At 40.4% G+C, this 14,449-nt stretch overlaps 1 protein-coding gene across 3 annotated transcripts in view; it reads left to right on the top strand.

Moving 5' to 3' along the window:
• The window catches only part of tcf4 (transcription factor 4), a 226,498-nt gene that overhangs the window by 125,438 nt on the left and 86,611 nt on the right, over positions 1 to 14,449 (top strand). The gene's annotated exons all lie outside the window — the stretch shown is intronic.

Genomic DNA, 14,449 nt, shown 5'->3' with positions numbered 1-14,449 from the left:
TGATGGAATTTACCACTCTGAACTTTCCAAGGATTTGCTGCTTTTTGATTGGTACGACTGCTGTGCTGCCGTAGATATTTGAGAGTCTGTTCTTCAACAGTAAATATGATCAAACAGTAAAAAAAAAACTGATCAGTTTTCAGTGATTTCTGGTTCCTCCAAAGCCAGCTTGACCCCAGCTGCTGTTCTGAGGCCTGATGCAGGGACAGGAGACGAAGCAGCTGTTTCACTGTGTGTTCCTATAAAGAATAATATGTTCTTTATTACTTTGTCTTTTCTTTGTTTGCCTGTTATGCATTTTTATCTTCAATCTAACATCAGTAATTTTCTATTCTATAAATTCAGCAGTTTAAACCAACATTTCAAAGCTCTGTCAGAGCTCTGGTGCTCATTAGATTTATTTCTATCTTTACTATGAGGTGTTAAACACGTGGAGAGGATTTTTCCTTGATTGTGACCTCATTAATGGCCAGTTAACGACGGCTGAATGTACGGCATGTCGGATGGCTCTTTGGCTCGGCGGGAGTCCGCCTTTCTGTGGCCTTGGCCCGCTTTGTCCCCGCTTCCTGCCCTCTCTCCTCCGCCTCTCTGTGTCTACATCAGCTTGCACCGTCCGGGAGAGGGAGGGGAGGGAGAGGAGATGGGAAAAGGGGGGGGGGGGGGGGGGGGGGGAGCAGGGAGGAAGAAGTGACGGCAAAGAGCTGAATATGAATTTACCATTAAGATTCATCACAAGTTCAAAAAGTTTTTGTTTTTTTGTAATTTTCTGCTACTTTTACATTTCTTCAACTCAGCAACAGAATTTTTTTTCATCTTGATATCACAGTAATATTTAGGGTGTAAAACATTGTTATAGTGGGAGCCATTGTTCTTCTATAGCAGAACTAAAGACACCAAACCCTGCAACAGTGAAAACTTTAAACCGCTCCATCTGTTTCAACTTTGACCTTGTTTGTTCAGTGCTGCTTCCTCTTGTTCTTCTCCTTCTTCAAGAAAAGTTGCTTGCAGGGTGAAAAGCTTTTCTGTGTGTAGTTTACAGACACAGATTGGGGACTGAGTCCTGCACGCCACGCTCGAGTGAACGATGTTGATTTGAAGTGAATACTCGCTGGAGCTTCCTAATCTTAAACAAGTGCTATAGATATTGTGGTAAAGACAGTGAAGAACACTGGGAGCAGCCATCGTCTTCTTTCATATCTTGTCACAGCTTTACCACAAGACTAGACAAAACAGGGATTGGACAGATCTCACATCGAGACATCAAATTTTCAATCTTTGAGTGAGCACACGTTTTTAGTGACGGCACATCCCCGCAAACCCCGGTAAATTTGGCTGTTTATGCCAGTCGCACAATCTGTGACACTTAAGGGCCCGCACAGACTTTTAGGGATTCTGCTTCTTATTTTTTTCAAATAAAAGCTCTGAGTGAATATGTAGCCTGTGGAAATCTACTAGAAAACACACTATAGGTCTGATGGGTAAATACTGCAATTTCTGGTTGTGGAATATTCTGCGAGAGCACCAATCTCAGTTTGTATGGTGTGAGACATGCCCTGAAAAATGTGGATGTTTGTTGAGATCCTGAATAAATCCTGGGGCATTTTAATTAAGCTCATTTACCAAATGTTACCAAATCTAAAACTAAAGATTAAAATTTCTACAGACACCACCTGACCATAGACTGTATATGAATGATGGACGTAGCCACCGAGACGTCAGCGGTTTGTTGGTGACGTCCCCTCGTGAAGCCTCAGACTGAGGGGCTTTTGCCGTATTTCCACCTTAAAACCAGACGCCGCGACTTTGAAACCGAGCGACGCCACGGGCTCATTTAGTCATTAGCCTAAGTTCATTTTAATTTCCGGCTCTGATGGACACTGTAGTTTCTAAAAATGCGCTTCATGTTGTATTTAGCATGTTTTTAAATAAGAAATGTAGCTCATAAAGTTACAGGGAAAGTGTTTTCTTACTGCTGGCCTTTAAAAAGAAGGCAGGTTTGAGGCACTTTGGAAGCTGCGCTCAAATCTACATTCAAAGCTTTGCACAATCAGTCATCACAACTCGATTAGATTTGTTCGTGTCCGTTTGTGTTGTTTATGTAACAGCCTTTATTAAGTGCATCATGAACTCAGAGGACCTTACATCTAACAAGACAACTCTATGTGTGAACTCCCACTGCTAGGTAGCTTGCAGCTGATGGTTTATTAGCCAGTTAGCTCAGAAGTTTCAGTCTCGGACCTTCCTGTGACTCATGCAGTGGATAAAAACACCACTCATGTCAGACTACGTCGTCCAGCTGTAAAAGTCTTGTGTCAACAGCCAGGTGATCCGGGTTTTGGATCTCTTCGCCTTCATGCCTGTGGTGCTCTGAGCTGTCTCCTCTCTCTGCTGCGTCTCTGTCTGTTTCCACCTCTGTGATGTGACTAATCCTGCCTTCTCCTCCCGTTCACATCAAGAGAAAATGAACAAGGAGAGGACCTAGTGCCTGTGAAATGGAGAGGTTGGTTCCCCTGCTGGAAAATAAATTCCGAGGCACTTTCCACCGGCTTTTTTTGGCACAAGCATTGGGTGTGCGGGAGAGCAGAAAGTGAACCGAGAGCTTTGTGGGGTTTAAGCGTGTTCACTTTTTATTTTAGGTGTCTTTGAATCGCACGCGGCTCTGTCGTGCCGTGAGTCGGCTCCAGCGCCCGGCCTCGTCTGAATCTCTGGCTTTTATTCTGAAAAAGCATCGCTGACAGGTGTTCATTTTCATAATCACTCCTGTTTGGGTTTGAGATGTACTTTAGACGTTTTAGTGAAGGAAGAAGAGATTTAAACTTTGAGAAAAACACTAAAACGCACACTTTACGAAGCAGACACAACGTTCCAGAACAGACACTGAAAACAGCAACATCGTCCGGTCTTTGTCGTCCTGCGTGTCCAGCGATTGTAGCCTGAACGGCATTAGAGTGCAAACAACCAGGAACAGCTAGTGGCTAATACAGCATGACTTTTTATTGTGCACATTCATCAAGATGTTAATAAGTATAAGCTAAAACAAAACACAGGCCTCAGCTGCAGCTAACAGCTAACTGTTCTGCTGTGGCAAATATAAAACTACATCATTACATTAATCCCCATAAAATACATGAAACTTTAGCATAGTTCTTGTGTCCCTGCAGCATAGACGCTCTCCTCTGCTCTGTGTATCTATATTCATTTTGATCCTGAGTGTACACATGGTAGCATGTGGTACCATGTGTACATGTGGTAACCTGGTACTGCCCTGTACTGCCTGGCTAAAACCACCAGAATGAACAGCTGCTTTGTGTGCAGTTGTTGTTTTTCTTAAGTAAATAATACAGTATGTGTTTTTTTTTACATGAATCCAGCAGGGGATGCAGATTTCTTTTTTTCCTACCAGACTCTTTCTTGTTTCTTACAAAACATTCCATATGCAATTCATAGTTGGTGCCTTGCTGCGGGGATTGAACCTATAAAGCCCGTCAGCTGCTTATTTTTAACCTCGGATCAAAGAATTTTCCTGCAAGTTTTCCCATTTGATTTTTAGAGCTCAGCATTCGGGTGTCTGTTCAGAAATCCTTCCTGCTCCTCTTCTTCTTTTTCTTTTTTTTTCCTTCCTCCGAATGGTCCGGCCTCCAACACTGCTGCCAACAGCAACGGCGAGGAGGCTGAGGCGTCTTTCATTCCTGCCTCCAGCAGCCAGCAGAGCTGCTTGTCGTCGTCTCGTTAATGCAGTAAATTGAACTCTGAAATGATTTGAGAAGGATTTCTTTATCATTTTTTTTTTTGTCACTCGGGTTCTTGGTTTTTATTTTTCCTTTTCAAAAAAAATGTGGGTAATTTTTTTTGTCATCTACTGCAACTGTGTGTGTTGATTCTGCAGGATGCTCTTGTGTAAGTTAAACTTATTAAAATCGTTTGGTTTAAAGGAGCGAACGTTTAAACGTTAAAGGACAACGCTGAGGTGATAAAATACTTTAATATTCTAAATAATTGATTTCTTCTGAAGCATTGATTATATCCTGTGTTCATTACTACAGATGAGTCTGTTTTTACCACTTATGTAATTCAGTGTACGGTGTGAGGATGTTCGGTTTCACGGGTTAAACTGCTTTACTTTCTGATTGTGTTTTAGCCTAACGCCTTCCACAAAAGTCTTAAAATATTAACTGTAGTATCATTTTAAAAAATATTCTTAATCACACACACAATGATTCAAAATTCATTTTGTAATTCAACAATTACTACGGATGTTGAATTTATTTACAATAAATTAAGATTATATGATTAAATGTTACTGTTTAAATATAAAATGTATCCTGTACATTTTTTGAACATATACAAAAATGTTAATTTATTACTTGTAGTTAGTATGTATGTTTTTAACATGTATGTTTTTATAAAATATTGAAAGGTCAAAGGTCAGCAGCTCATTATTATCAATGTAAAATATGTCTTTAGTAACTACTATTGGAGCATGTGTGTGTATATGTATATATATATATATATATATATATATATATATATATATATATATATATATAGTTGTTCAGTGTATATATAACCACAATAAAAAAACACCTCCAGGGCTCCCAGCCTGTGGTGGAGCTGTATCACTGTGTGACAGAAAAAACTACAACTTCTGGGTCTTAAATACATATTTTTATAAGGGAGAAAAATAAATCCACAACGCTCAATTTTCTGCTTGTCTAAATGATGACGCTTTATGTCAAAGACCACAGACATGAAATAACACACACACACACACACACACACACTCTCTCTTTGCCCGGCCTGCACCTGCTCTGACTACAAACACGACTTCACAGAGGAATGCCTGTAATGTTGGTGTGTGTGTGTGTGTGTGTGTGTGTGTGTGTGTGTGTGTGTGTGTGTGTGTTTGGTATGTGTGTGGAATTCTATGGAGACACAGAAAGGCCAAAAAACAAAAGTTCTCTTTGTGAGCTTTGAGTAAACAGCGTGGAAACATTTCTCCATCCAAACATCCCGAGTCTCACGTTGACAGATTCACTCCCTTTGGTCTCGTAAAGAATAGTCACTTTTTTTGTTCGCATTTGTTTTCATGTCTATATTTAAACAACATTAGATAATATATATCTAATACATTGAGAGAGTTGTTGGAGGCTTGAATTATTCCCCCTGCTCTGTGCTGGCAGTGAACAGTTGCCCCCGTGCTGTGACTTCAGCACAGGAAACAAGTGTCTATCACCCAAAATTAAAGCCTTTATGATAATAAAGTCCAAATTTGTGTTTTCTTTACTGAGCAACTAGGTTGACTTCACTAAGACCGAAGTGCTTACTTCATTTGTCTAAATGCTGAAGGACTGTATTTGTTTTGTGTCCACATTTTTGTGCCAAGTGAGGACTTAATATCAAGGAATCATTTAGCTTTAGACAGTAGCAACGATTACATCAATGTATAACATTTTAATGTACACATTACCGAATTAGGCCAGATGTGAGAAAATCACATCCTAAATAATGGTTTTAACCTTCAACCCTAGACTGGAGTGTTAACCCTCAAACAAGTCTTGGAAAAAGTGGAGACTACACAAAACGTCCTCACCTATCGAGGTCCTCATCACCTCGAGACACGCTTTTCTCTAAGCAGGCAGAAAGAAAAAACTAAGCTGAGAAAATTTGGGTGAAGACTCTTAGCCAAACTCTGTCTATTAGTTCAAGCACACTTTGTGCTGGTTATTAATAATTAATACATACCTACTCATAAACAATACATAGACTGTGCTCTGTTTAGAACTTGCTGGTCCATACAGCGTTTGAACCATCAAGGAAATGTGTTTCGTTCTCATCTTTCGTCCATATAGGTGAAAGCTACCTTTAATTATCTAGCTTTAATTAACTTGGCTCATTTGGGTTTGAGTCCTAGCTGTTTTATGGCTCTTAAGGGTGAAAAAAAAGTTTATATGGAGTGACGAGATGTTAGAATGAGAAAGATAGTTGAGTTTAAATATTTAGTTGAATTTAAGTGTTTTCTCGTGACCTTACTGTGTTTGTACTGCGTCAGTTTAGTTGTGTTACAGCTATCTGTGGCCACTAGGGGCAGAAGCAGCAAATTTCTAGGCCATACTTTGATTTTTTATTTTTTTTGCATCTGAATCCATTTTTGAATTTACAACACTTCCATGTTCCCTCCTTAGCACACTCGATCTGATGAAGTTTGAGTCTCAAATTGCATGTTTTTGGTATTTTGTGGTACGATGATGAGCCTGTTTTCTGTAATACTTTGTCCATATTTAGTGTAACTTTAGCACCTTTCAGCTTGTTTTCAGTGATATTTCATAGCCTCCTTTACCTTTTTTTTTTTCTTTTATCAAATTATCAGACCTTATGGTCTCTGTGTCACCCTGTGGTTCAACTATACATTATTTAATTTGAATAAAAGAATATTTCAGCGTGTTTTTCCTGTTGTTGCGTTGCTGCCCTCCCATATGCTCCAGCGTGTGATTGCACTTCATTTAAGCAAAAAGTCTTGTCTGTTTTCTCTCATCTCTGCTTCCCATCCACTGCGGGCGATGGGCCTCTTTGTTTTAATTAATTTTTTTTTTTTTGTCTCCCTGCGCCACAAGTTTGTTATTGTTGTTTGTCAAATTTTGTTTGCTGAGTTGATGATTTACTTTGAGAAACAATTAAACGTCACTTGAGAGGAGAGCGTGGGACGTCTTTGTAATCAAAAGGAAATTAGGCATCAGTTGCTAACATTAGCAGGTTGCAGAGTGCCGTCTCGCTGCTGTTTTTCTTTGTTTGGTGTTAGGAGTATGACAGCGCTCTCTGTTTTTTTTTTTTTAGATATCATTGTTTTTGTTAATTTGTCGTTCAGGCTGATAAAGTCTCCGGCTCATCCTTAGAGCTTTGCTAATGTTGACTGAATAAATAATAAAACACACTCATAGTTATAAAGATTATCTCCAAAACTGACTCTAATGAAACTGTGAAGATGAAGCCGTTAAAGCGAATGAAAATGAATTGTGTTTGTTCAAGCTTCATATTTAGTCCATTTGTTGCTTTTTTTTTTTTTTTGAGGTGTAATCATAACACACACACACACACACACACACACACACACACACACACACACACACACACACACACACACACACACACACACACAGAGTTACAGCACCACTGTAGGAGCAGCCATGTTTTGCAGATTCATCCTGTATGCGTTCTCATATGCAGGGTTTAGATGTGAATATTATTTTAAAATAAACTGAAATCTGCTTATTTATACTTTTGGAATTATGACAATTAAGACAATAAATGCAGCAAAGCACAATAAATTATTTTAAAAGATGAATTCATGCATGCACTCTGTTACAATATTATAAATTGTTTTCTAAAAACTAAAAATTGCACCTTGTTTAAATTGCATGTTAATAATTTGATATTTTAAAGGCAACAGTAACTATCTTTTCTCTAATTGTTGCATTCTGCCCATTACGGTGTATTCACAATCATTTATTTAATATTTACACTAAAATGTATCAATAATTAGATTATTTCTAGTGGCAAAAGTTTATACATGATTACTTTTAACCCCTTGACAAATTTTGCAGCACTCAAAAGTTCAGCATTTATGTTCTTTCCTTTCTGTAAATCGTTTGTCCCCAACTTTAAATGGCAGCTAAAGCAGAGTATTTATACTAAGATTTGACTTTTAAGAATGCCAAACAGCCACAAAATCACATTTTTACCTGAAGCTCATCATTCAGTATTTTAATTTCTAATTTAAAGGATCCAGAGTCTCATCTTCAGCTTTCCTACCAGCACCAGCCTTTAAAGACAGGCCTCCACTTCCTTTGATTTTAGGCTTTTAAAGAAGGAGTCCCGGGGTGTCAACATTTTCTACGGCTCGTTTTTTTAAAAAAACAAACAAACAAAAACTCCTTGTAGGGTAAACATTTTCAGACCCTGAGAAGATTAAGTCCTCTTCGGTGATCTGACCGGGGCGATCTGCTCCCATCTCTGGCACCCACCCCCCCGGCTCAGATGTGGTTTTGTTTAAAGTCGACAGCGTTAATTAAATTAAGCCAGGTCTTGCAGAAGGCACAGTAGGAGAGCCGGCGGTCCCCGGTGGGCCGCGGGTGGAGGAGGGATGAGGGGGGGGTGGAGGGCGGTAGTGGTGGTGGTGGTTGTAGGGGAGTGGGGGGGGTACAGGGAAACATTTTTGTGAGCCATACTGCCCCCTTCAGACAGCCCCAGGCACAACAGAGAGGCTGCCTACCACTGAACTACGGTACTGTGTGTTTCCTGTATCATCAGCTGTGTGGTTTCATATACACACGTTTGGGCTTGGAAAGAGTGGTCCATTAAATAATAAATAAAAAATTAAAATTGACACCGTACCCTGTCCTGCCGTAACCATCTCTCAGGTTTAATTTGCAGGGTCTTGCTCCCGTTCGGCCTCAGAAGCGTCAGTGAGGTCCTGCACTGATGTTAGGAGATAAGGCTCACTCTGGGTGTTCCAGCTGGTTCCAGTGGGGTGTAGTGCTGCCTTTGTATTGAGGAGAAAACATTTCTGTCCTGCAGTCTGAAGGTTTTCCTTCACTGGAACCGAGAGCACTAAAAAAACAGACTCTACTGTGGGATGCATTTAAGTATCAGAATTGGTAGTTTATCTGATTACACAGTAGGTTCATGATTAATATTTACAAAGTAATTAGAGAACTAAATTTGTTCTAATATTTTGGAACACTGAAAACAGATAATATATTAATAATATAAAAATAAATAATGTTTAAAATAATTTTTTAATTCAAAATTAGCTGACAGCTGGATGTAAGAAGCCTACAGGAATATTTTTTTATTATTTTAAAAAAAGGGGAAATTCTTGTGTTCACTCTCTCGTCTTTTTGTCAAACCGTTTACACTTGTTGGTATAAAAAACACACACAAAAAAAAAAAGCACGCAGTGACCTCACCTCCTCGTGTGTGAAGTGGTGCTGAAAATGAAGTGTCTGTGTGTGCGTTTCTCTGTTAGCATGCTGCTCAAATTAGCGGCGTTGTACCCGGCCTTGGCAGAGGATGAAACGAGAAGGAAGCTGCACAGAGGGAGGGGTGACAGAGAGAGCGCTCACATGCAGCTTTGACATGTATAGAAATCCATAAAATGTCCCGTCTTTTTTTTTAATAACATTGTTACGAGTTGCTGTAGCTGCATGATTAATACAAACCCCGGCCTCTCAGTTGCATTCCTGCTTATTTGATTAAATAAACGTGACAGCTTTGCAGGTAAGTGTTAAAACCCACAGGGGTGAAAGTGGCTTCAGACACATGGTGGGGGATTTAAACACAGCTCTGATTGAAACCAGTAATGGACTTGGTGGACATAAAGCAGGAACTGGAGTTTAGGTGTGAATGCCGCCGTTGTCCTGCAGCTACAGCTTCACTGTTTATACTGAAGAAATCCAGAGAGCCGTTTAAGCCAGGGATGACCTCATGGCTAAACACACACACACACACGCACACACACGCACACTGACAGACAGACAGCTGTGTGTGCAGTTATGTTTTGCGGATGCTTCAGTGACTCATTCCACTTGAAAAAAGCTACAGAAATGCCTTTAAAATACGCGTCTGTTTGTCTGCCTTTTTACAACTGCTTTACTGCAACTTACATGTTAAACAAATGACACAGTTACAACGAAATGTCAAGAAAAATGTCTGAGTGGATGTGTGTTCTTTGTGCGTGTGCGTCTATAAGCTATTTGCTTGGCTCTCAGCCCCAAAATGTCCCACACTGCTGCACCCCAGCCGCCATTTTGTGTCAGATGGGAAGCTGACTAATTGAATTACAAAGCATCCATTTGTGTGCTTGTGTGTGTGTGTGTGTGTGAGATGCTGTGTATGAGTGTTTGTGTACATGGATGCATGTGTTGTTTGTGCAGAGCCTCTTGTCCTAAAAGGGACTTTGTTTGACATAAAACTAAACCTTCCACGTAAATAGCGCACACAGTATACACACAGCCTACACAAATGTAGCTTACACAGATCAGTTCTGTTTAAAATTCCACATTTAAACTCATTTTAATGATAAATATTTAAAGGAAATATAACACTAACAGCTTCAATTGAGTTTTGACTCATTTAGATACACAGCCTTGGAGACCCTAGTTGCTAAAAGACTGGAGGTGGGGCCTGTTATTCATTATCTCTTTAAGATCTCAGACTCTACAGGCCTCAGTTAGCATGTTAAATATTAAAGTTCCTGACAGTTCAATCAGAGAAAGACTGAACACATTTGACTTGTTTGGAAGGCTTTCCAGGAAAAAGCCTCTTCTTCTATTGTCACAGTTAGCCATTAGCACTAGCAAGCGGCCATTCGGTTCGATGGCGCCTGCCTCTGAAATTTTTCTGGCTAGAACCCTGACTAATGGCTGCTTATCCTGTTAGCTGACAGAGCTGGTGACATAAATAAATCAAATAAACTGATGTGCCAAAGCCACTGCCAGTACAGCCAGTCCCCACTGACCACCATGTCAGATTATACCTGCACACATCTTTGGTGTTTGTCAAGTTTTCCACTTAGTTGCTTACTTACTTTAGAGAAAAGATTAGTTTTTCTCCCACAACTGCCTCAATGCTCAGAAGGTTCCTGTCAATGAAATGACCTCGGCCAAAGGATGTTTGCTGCTTTTCTGTCCTTGTGAGGACATTTGGCTTTTACAAAGGCCTCCCTCTCTTTCTCTCACACACACACACACACACACACACACACACACACACACACACACACACACACACACACACACACGCACACGAGTGTCTGCTGCAGATGTGAAGGTTCCCCAGTGCATTCCTGAGCCCAAATATTTGGCTGCAGCAGCCGGCAGCAGGGAGCAGCACTCTGATTTGCTGCAAGGCTAAGATGGAAATCACATGTTGTAACACACACACACACACACACACACACACACACACACACACACACTCGCTGACAGACTTACACTCACATACACATGCACCAGTACGCACTTTTGGTGACAGAACTGCTTTAATTTGCTGATAAGGTGTTAAATATTTCTCAGTTGTCCCTGTCGGTTGCACCAAACCACCAAACGCTGTCATGCTTCTGTTGTTTTTTTAGCTTTTAGCTTCTTCTGAGGAGTGATATGATCTTTATTATAATATTTTCCTGCTTTAAAGCAAACGATATTCATTAAATATTACAAAGTGAAACTTGCATCACTTACTGTGGACAGAAATATAAGGATATTACATCCAAAGACACTCTAGCATTGTTTATAATCCAAGAATCAGAGGTGCTTACAGTGGGTTTCTGACAGCAGTGATCTGCTCTACTTCTCCTCCATTTGTCCCACCTTTTGTTTTTGATCAGTTCTCACATGTCGGAGCTCCCTCGAATGCACCACCAAGTTGTGTTTGGAGAGCGGTGCCTGCTGACAGCTAATTGCTCTGTGATCTTAACATGAAAATTTGTCAAAAAAAAACAGTTTTCAACAGAATGTGAGATAATTATGGGCACTTACCACGCAGTTGCTGAATTTTGATGACTTTTGAGCTTTAATATCTCGGGTTGAAATGCCCTGCACACCAAAAAAAGGAGATTTTAAGAGGTTACGAAACCTCGGGATGAGAGGTGGTGAAGAAAGAAAAGAACATGAAGTATGAGAGAAGAAAAGAGGAGCATTTCTGAAAAGAAAAGGAAAGATTTAATCAAGATTAAAAATAAATAGAACAACAGGCTGTCGGTCTGATGAGAGCGCCGCCTACAAGAAAGCCCGTGTCTAAGTGATCTGAATATCAGCCTCATAACACACACGTGAAACGCTCGCTCCCTGTCGTGTGGCGGTAATGCATGCTGCTGGTGTGGATTAGCTTCATCTTTAATCATTGTTTTCATTGTGAGCGCGGTCTGTGTAAAGTATACCTGAACACAAAGCGCTGAGCGGGCCTTTCTTTCAGCAGCAGGTTGCACTCTTCGCAGGAAGAACGGCTCAGCGGGAGGACGGCAGGTTTCATACCGAGTCAGACCCCCAGAAAGTGGTCTCAGGTTTGATTGGCAAACAAGCTGCAAGTTATCCTAATTCCCATTAAAGTAACTGAAAACCAGCTCTAGGCAAGTATCCCAGCATGGTGTTTGCATCGCCCAATGCTGCATGTGAGCCAGAACAGGAAAAACTACACACAGTACTTGGCTCCAAATGCATAATTTAATACTTCAAGCATTCTCTCAAAGGCAGCATTTCAAGCCATACGATCTTTTTCTTTCTGTCCTGACATGCCTGAAGAAGATTATATGAAGTGAAGTGTGGCCTGTGCAAGAACCATTTGAATATATTGATTTTTTTTTTTTTCCTCCATATGAGCCAGACTCACTTTATAAAGCACTCAGAGAATCCTGAATTGAAATCTAAGGGAGATTCACAGATAGCAAAGATGGTAGAAGTATAACTTCCAGGTGCAAGAGAAGCTATTCAAAATCTAATTTGGGGGCAAAGTCAGCAAACATTTTAAGAAAACTTTTATTTTTTTAAAATCCGATTTTACTGGAGAAATGCCACAAGGACCTTGCTTTTATCGTCTGCAGCTGCAGCAGCAAATGATTTGTGACAGATCTCCAGGGAACATTTAAATGTTAAAAAGTAATAATGTCCACTTGAAAATGCTGGTTCATAATTCTTAGATGTGCAAAGACATGCTAGCTTTATTCACCTTAAGAAAACAGTGACTTAAATGGGAGCTTTCATTAAACGGCTGCACTGATAAGTCTTCAGTGTTTTAACAGAGCTAATGTTATGCTAACTGCTGGCGCTGTAACCAGAATGCAAGCTAGCACAGCGGCGGTCTGAATCTGAACAAGGCTAATTCCTGTTTACAGGGAGTTTCCCTGTGAAGTGTTCTGAGAAGACTTGTTATCATTTGTGGATAAATATATTGAGCTGTTCCAGAATTAAGGCAACCTCATTTAAATCCCTAGTCTATTTTTAGCATTGCTAACAGCTAATCTTAAAGTCTTGGAACGTATATGTAGCCTAATGAGCATCGATTTCCTCATATAAATATATAAACCTCACATATATACACTGGCTAAATATTACAGCGTGATGGAGGAGTAACGAGCTCATGAATGGGTGAAGGTGTTGTCTGGTGATGTCTGATCACAGCCTGAAAATGTTGAGACAACACTTTAGATCGGCGGTCTTAAACTCCTGGCCTGCGGGCCGCATCCGGCCCCGCCCCCCACTTTTGGTTTGGCAAAATGTCAACAAAGTAATTTAAAGAGCCAAATCTTATATTTTTTACATCAAATCGCAGACCGGAAGTAGGGGGCAGGGCCGGATGCGGCCCGCAGGCCAGGAGTTTGAGACCACTGCTTTAGAAATTGTTATGAAGACATGCTACATAACCATGCTACCATGGCTGTAGTTTCTTCATGCAAGCTTTATTTTGAAAGGAAGGAATTAGGAGCGGGAAACTACGGGCTGTCTTGAGTTACTGACGCCAGCAGGATAGAGGAAAGCCCAAAGATGCCTCGATGTCAGCTTTTTGTTGCAGGAAATATTAAATATTTGCATCATGCATTGTAGCAATCCATAAATAGCTGGATATTCAGTAGAAACAGATCCCCAAAGCACTCAGGCTTCAGTTTCAGGGGGCGATAACTTCCTCCTGTACTTCATGAGATGATGAGAATACTCTGGATTGAGAAGGTTAAACTGTTTCTGAAGCCAGTGATGAAAGAGCAGATTGGGATTTAAACAAAAATGATCACCTCTATGCAGCTCTGGATGCCATGACCGTTCTGTGGACTCCAGCACAGCAGTTTGTCGGTAAAACTTTAAATCCTTACTGTGGTTGAGAAGTTTGCAAAAGCAAATTTAAAAAATAAATAATTTATTAAGTCTTTCCTTAAAAATACGTTACTTACGGTGGTGAGACAAAGCTCGTCTTCGTTCAACAAGTTATCCCCCTCCTCCTTTTCCAGCTCTTGCAGGAAGTTAAAGTAGGAAGTTTTTTTTTTTTGCTAACCCCCCACAGAAGAGCTTCCCTCCAATTTGTTGAATTTCTCAAAATGTTCCGTTTGTTAGGCTGAAAAGAAAATCACAGAAAAATCACCATAAGGGCTGCTTTGCATTTTTAATTAAGAAACTAACATATGAATATATTTGCATATTATTGAGTTGCAGATTAAATCATGCATACATAATTAGCGTGCAGCAGCGCTTGCTCGTTCTCTCTCTCTCTCTCTCTCTGTGCACTGTGCTTACTGCTTTTTTTGGCAAGCTGTGGTTCTGATGGATGCCAGACACACACACACACACACACACACACACACACACACACACACACACACACACACACACACACACACCTACCTTGTTCAGACACACACACACACACACCCTCTCCAAACACTTTTGGGACTCTCTTTCTCTGCAACTCT

This window comes from Archocentrus centrarchus, chromosome 12 (genome assembly GCF_007364275.1).
Source record: "Archocentrus centrarchus isolate MPI-CPG fArcCen1 chromosome 12, fArcCen1, whole genome shotgun sequence".
NCBI lineage: Eukaryota > Metazoa > Chordata > Actinopteri > Cichliformes > Cichlidae > Archocentrus > Archocentrus centrarchus.
The sequence above is the reverse complement of the archived record's forward strand: the minus strand, read 5'-3'. Positions and strand labels throughout refer to the sequence as shown.